Source organism: Onychostoma macrolepis, chromosome 16 (genome assembly GCF_012432095.1).
Source record: "Onychostoma macrolepis isolate SWU-2019 chromosome 16, ASM1243209v1, whole genome shotgun sequence".
Taxonomy (NCBI): Eukaryota; Metazoa; Chordata; class Actinopteri; order Cypriniformes; family Cyprinidae; genus Onychostoma; species Onychostoma macrolepis.
In genome coordinates, this window is record NC_081170.1 from 27,401,495 (window position 1) to 27,407,696 (window position 6,202).

Consider the following 6,202-nt stretch of genomic DNA (forward strand, 5'->3'; position numbering starts at 1 on the left):
AATAAAACACTCAATTTTCAGTTAAAGGCATTTCATTATTGAATTCAGAGATTTCATTGTCTAGCTTTAGTTTAAATGGTATCTGTGCAATCAAATCGACGATAATCGCTAGAAATTAAGTGTCCCCAACGGAGCAAGCCAGAGGCGACAGCGGCAAGGAACCAAAACTCCCTCTGTGACAGAATGGAGAAAAAAACCTTGGGAGAAACCAGGCTCAGTCGGGGGGCCAGTTCTCCTCTGGCCAGACGAAACCCGCAGTTCAATTCCAACCGCAGCCGTGTAAAAGGCTTATCTGATTCCTGTGGTCTTGTCCCGATGGAGCATTTTAATTTATAATTTAATGTATTTCTTGTATTTGTGTTTTATTCATCATTTGAAGTTTTTCAATTATATGATTTATTCATTTGCTATAACTGTAATGTATAGTTTAATGCATTTATTTTTAACAATAATAGTATTATGTAGTTAGGTATTTTATTATATTTTTAGTTATTTAGTTATATTTTAAGTTTTATTGTATTTTAGTCGAGGTCTTCACTGGGGATATGTCTCTGGGGAAGTTGTCCTGGTCTCCGCTGATAATCAGGGCTGTAGACATCATATCTTGGTGCTGATCCACCATGTGATCGGATACGGACTGAGAAACAGATTAAGAAAGAAACAGAAAAAAGAAACAAAAAACAAGTAGATGCCATTCTTTTACGATGTAACGAGTACATTGTGTGTTATGGGGAGTGATCCCGGTTACGGTTTATCTAATTAATGCAGCCTAACAATCCTTTAACGAATTTGAATAATAGAAGTGTATTAGTGTGTTATGTGTAAGCCAGGCTAAAGAGATGTGTCTTTAATCTAGATTTAAACTGACAGAGTGTGTCTGCCTCCCGAACAGTGTTAGGTAGATTGTTCCAGAGTTTTGGCGCTAAATAGGAAAAGGATCTGCCGCCCGCTGTCGATTTTGATATTCTATAAATTATCAAACAGCCAGAGTTTTGTGAACACAGCGGACGTGGAGGACTATAATGTGATAAGAGCTCGCTCAAGTACTGAGGAGCTAAACCATTCAGGGCTTTATAAGTAATTAACAAGATTTTAAAATCTATACGATGTTTGATAGGGAGCCAGTGCAGTGATGACAGAACCGGGCTAATATGATCATACTTTCTGGTTCTAGAAAGGACTGTAGCTGCTGCATTTTGGACCAACTCTAGTTTGTTGATCAAGCATGCAGAACGACCACCCAGTAAAGCTTTACAATAGTCTAACCTTGAGGTCATAAACGCATGAATTAGCATTTCTGCATTTGACGTTGGACGCAATTTAGATATGTTTTTGAGATGGAAAAACGCAGTTCTACAGATGCTAGAAACATGGCTTTCAAATTAAAGATTGCTATCAAATAGCACACCTAGGTTCCTAACTGATGAAGAAGAATTGACAGAGCAGCCATCAAGTGTTAGATAATGTTCTAGGTTATTACATGTAGGGTTTTTAGGTCCGATAATTAACACCTCTGTTTTTTCAGAGGTGTTATGCATTCCGTTAGTTTCTCAATTTGGTGTGTTTCACCGGGCCGCGACAAAATATAGAGCTGAGTATCATCAGCATAACAGTGAAAGCTAACACCATGTCTCCTGATAATATCTCCCAAGGGTAACATGTAAAGCGTGAAAAGTAACGGCCCTAGTACTGAGCCTTGAGGTACTCCATACTGCAATTGTGATCGATATGATACATCTTTGTAACCCAGGTTACTAGTGGGTAGTAGCAGAGACAGAATAATAGCGCAAATAAAAACATCAAAAGGATGAAAAGTACTGCCAGAATAAATATGTACCTGTGATTTAATACATTATTTATGAACAATAAATATAAATGTAAAGTATTGAGGATTATAATCACATCCAATGAAATCGCGTTTTGAATGACGTCATTACGTTTTCGCTACATGACAATTTTACAACGCAGTGCGTTCTAGATCCTTCTTTTCTCCGTGAACTTGAGATGAGAGCAGATGTCTGTCGCTGTTCCAGGAGATTCAGTGCTCAGAATTTAATATAAAAGACGTAAGACTCATTTAATTTGTCTCTATATCGTTATACATCGATGATATAAAACTAAGCACTTGTGTAACAGCAGAAATAATTTGATTTGTCTCGTGTAATGTTCAAAACGCATGTTAACAACACAATTTTAGCGGTAGCATAATGCTAATATGATTTGTGTCGTGTATATATATTCCTAACGAAGGACTGAGAGAAAAGCAGATCGTGTCTGAGAGTGATATCTTCAAAGGTGTACCATCGGGAGTTTTCCTGCTTCATATGTATATTGAATGAGTTTCCTTGGTGAGTTGATGTGGTTGTCGTTTATTTTCATTACAATATGGTTCAAGGTTTTGCTAAAAATGTGTTTCATAAATTAACCATTTATTTGGTGTAGTATAAATGATGAAAGCAGACCTAAGAGTGAAATGGAGACAAAAATAATGGTAATTTCTGTGAAATACAAGTAATTAACATGCTTTGTGTGTCAAACGAGGTAATTATACAAGTGACTGCATAGAATTTAAGTGGAATGCTCTTATTGTAAAAAAGAAAAAAAGGAAAAAAAAAGAAATGCTAAATAAGACACAAACTTGTACAAAGAAATTCAGTACACAGAGGTATATGAATGGGTATTGTTGTTTATTTTAAATTGTGTTAAACTGAATTAATATATACATTGTAAAGTGCTAATTGTTCTTTTGGCCTTGTGTTTTCAAGGCCAGGTTTTTTTTTCCTACTTTGTTTGGTTCCATGTGATGTTCTGTTGACGTTCAGCTGCTGAACGTGGTCTGCTCTGGATGTGAATCGTGTGAAGTGTGAACCCTTCCTGGATTGTGACCTGTCTCAACTCTCTCCTGTGTCTGTAACGGTGGAGTTGGACTGGCGACCCGCCCATTAACTGAACCCTGTAAACATTCCTGTTTTGAAAGAACACCGTAATTGAACTTGTACATCTTCAAATGGTAGGAGTGAAATTTCGTATCACACTTATTTCGGCATAGACTTTAGAGACTTCAGATTTCATCGATTCCTGGACTGAATTTGTGAACTGATTTTTTTTTATTTATTTTTTTTATCACTTACTTTTTCCTCAAAGAATCATTCTGAGTGTTCATCACGAGCATTGGACTCTTGATCAATTTTGAAGTGTTCAGACTGAATGTAATTTTGTTTTGAGTTTTTTCAGAGGTTGTTATGAGTAAATGTTCAAAGTATTGAATAACTAAACTAAGAACAAATTTAAGAACAAAACCGTTAAAGAAGGGAAAATATTGATTACATTCTTGATGATGAATATCTTTAAGAATTAACTTGGTGAATTTGCTATCAACAAAGAAAAGAAAAACAGAAGGGATGAGTGATATTACCATAAAACCTGTAAGGAAAGAAAACGGTACAAATCGTTACTATTGAATGTAAACTAAACTGAGGTCATTGTACACTGCATATTATATTTTTTTTAATTATTTTTGTGGTCCTTGTTAAAATATAATCTCTTCTTATTCTTACCTCAAACCCCGTGTCTGAGTTGATCACTACTGTCGCACCATCTCTCTCCTCGGACGAATCTAAACCGCTGAGCTTACTGGTCCATTGATAAAATAACTTGCAAGATATTCGGGTGTCACGGGTTACATCTTCATTCACTGCTACGAACTGATGGCGGTCAGATAAGTACGATTTGAACCATGCTAAGGCACTTCCACTAATGCCAACAAAGTATTCTAGTCTATTCAAAAGACTATTCTGTCAAACGCAGTGCTAAGATCCAGTAGAACTAATAAAGAGATACAACCACGATCAGATGATAGAAGCAGGTCATTTGTAACTCTAATGAGAGCAGTCTCAGTACTATGATACGGTCTAAATCCTGAATGGAATCGCTGACAGATACCATTTTTCTCTAAGAAAGAATATAATTGTGAGGATACTACCTTTTTTAGTATCTTTGACAGAAAAGGGAGATTTGAGATCGGTCTGTAATTAACTAGATCTTCGGGGTCAAGTTGTGTTTTTTTAATGAGAGGCTTAACAACAGCCAACTTGAAGGTTTTGGGGACATATCCTAATGACAATGATGAATTACTAATAGCCAAAAGAGGATCTATGACTCCTGGAAGCAGCTCTTTTAGTAGTTTAGATGGAATAGGGTCTAACATACATGTTGTTGGTTTAGATGATTTAACAAGTTTATACAATTCTTCATCTCCTACAGTAGAGAATGAGTGGAATTGTTCCTCAGGGGATCTATAGTGCACTATCTGATGTGATACTGTAGCTGACGGCTGCATGGTTACAATTTTATCTCTGATAGTATCGATCTTGGAAGTAAAGTAGTTCATAAAGTCATTACTGCTGTGCTCTTGGGAAATGCCAACACCTGTTGATGCTTTATTTTTCGTTAATTTAGTCACTGCATTGATTAAATACCGGGGGTTATGTTTGATTTATTCTAGAAGAGACGAAAAGTAATCAGATCTAGCAGTTTTTAATGCTTTTCTGTAGGATAGGGTACTTTCCCACCAAGCTAAACGAAATACCTCTAGTTTTGTTTTCCTCCAGCTGCTCTCCATTTTCCTGGCTGCTCTCTTTAGGGCGCAAGTGTGCTCATTATACCACGGTGTTGGACTCTTATCCTTAATCTTCCTTAAGCGTAAAGGAGCAACCGTATCTAAAGTGCTAGAAAAGAGAGAGTCCATAGTTTCTGTTACATCATCAAGTTGTTCTAAGCTATTGGATATGCTGAGGAACTGAGATAAGTCAGGAAGATTATTTATAAAGCAGTCTTTTCTGGTAGAAGTGATGGTTCTACCATTTTTGTAACAAGGATTTGGCTTTACAGCTTTAGCTATATGGAATATACAGGAGACTAGATAATGATTTGAGATATCATCACTCTGGTGCAAAATTTCAGTGCCACTGACATCAATTCCATGTGACAGTATTAAATCTAGAGAATGATTTCGACAATGAGTAGGTCCTGACACGTGTTGTTTACCACCAATAGAGTTTAGAATGTCTATAAATGCTGATCCCAACAAATCTTTTTCATTATCAACATGGATATTAAAATCACTTACAATTAGGACTTTATCTGCAGCCAGCACTAACTACGATAGAAAATCAGCAAATTCTTTAATAAAGTCTGTATGGTGCCCTGGTGGCCTGTATACAGTAGCCAGTACAAACATCACGGAACACAGTCCAATTCTTATTTGTCAACTACCCATATATATATATATATATATATATGGTAGTGAAATTTGGCTGAGAAATTGCTCTCAATAGATCATTTAAAGTCATTGTTGCGTAAAGCATCAAACAGACATTACAAATAAAGTAACTTCAGCAATAAATATTGTGTTTGATAAAATTTATTTCATATACTCTTTTAGATCATGAGGGTGTCACGAATCCTGTCCACGCACTTCCGTTCACTCACCACCAGAGGTCACCCGCTCACCACATGGACTCTTGCACTACACTACTGTTGTATTTCACCAGACTAGAATTCCCATCATCCATTGCACTGATCACAGCTGTCACCAATCACACACTGCACTGATTACACAGCTGATCCCATCAGACACACTTTATAAGCCTTGGACTTCCTGTCTGTCATCGCCGAGTATTGTTTAGCATCTGTCACTGTGATAGCTACTCTACGGAGCCTCTCTTAAGTTTTCCTATCTAGTCGAAGTCATAGTCTTGCCTGTTTTCTTGTGTTTTTGATTCTTACCTGTTTATCTTGTCTTGCTGTTTGGATACGGTTTGCCCCAGCCCGGACCATTGCTTATGTTTACGGATTACCTCTTTTGTCTAAGCCCTCTGTATATCGTTAGCCGACAATTGACCACGCCTGTTTAGGATACTTCTCTTGCCTTGCCCTCTATATAACTGTTTGCCATTGTCAGAAACTTGCCTGTTTATCGACCACGTCTCTGAATAAAGCTTTGCTGATGTATCTGAACGCATCCTCTGTTCCTTCCGTAACAGAATACTCGGCCACCCCAGGATCCAGCAGATTTTCACGCAGACATTGGCCAGGTATGAATATGGCTAGCCTATTATTAGCCCTCGAGCAGGGCACGCGATTGCTCGAGGACTATGTGCAAGAGTATTTAGATTTCGCTTATTTTTCTGCCAGACTGTGT

At 37.3% G+C, this 6,202-nt stretch overlaps 1 long non-coding RNA gene across 1 annotated transcript; it reads left to right on the plus strand.

The window, feature by feature from the left end:
* The first annotated feature begins 1,998 nt into the window (after positions 1–1,998).
* Positions 1,999–3,841, plus strand: LOC131522213 (uncharacterized). The gene is made up of 3 exons (XR_009266470.1): positions 1,999–2,066; positions 2,251–2,348; positions 2,766–3,841. It is a non-coding gene; the product is annotated as an uncharacterized LOC131522213 (long non-coding RNA).
* The last annotated feature ends 2,361 nt before the right edge of the window (positions 3,842–6,202 follow it).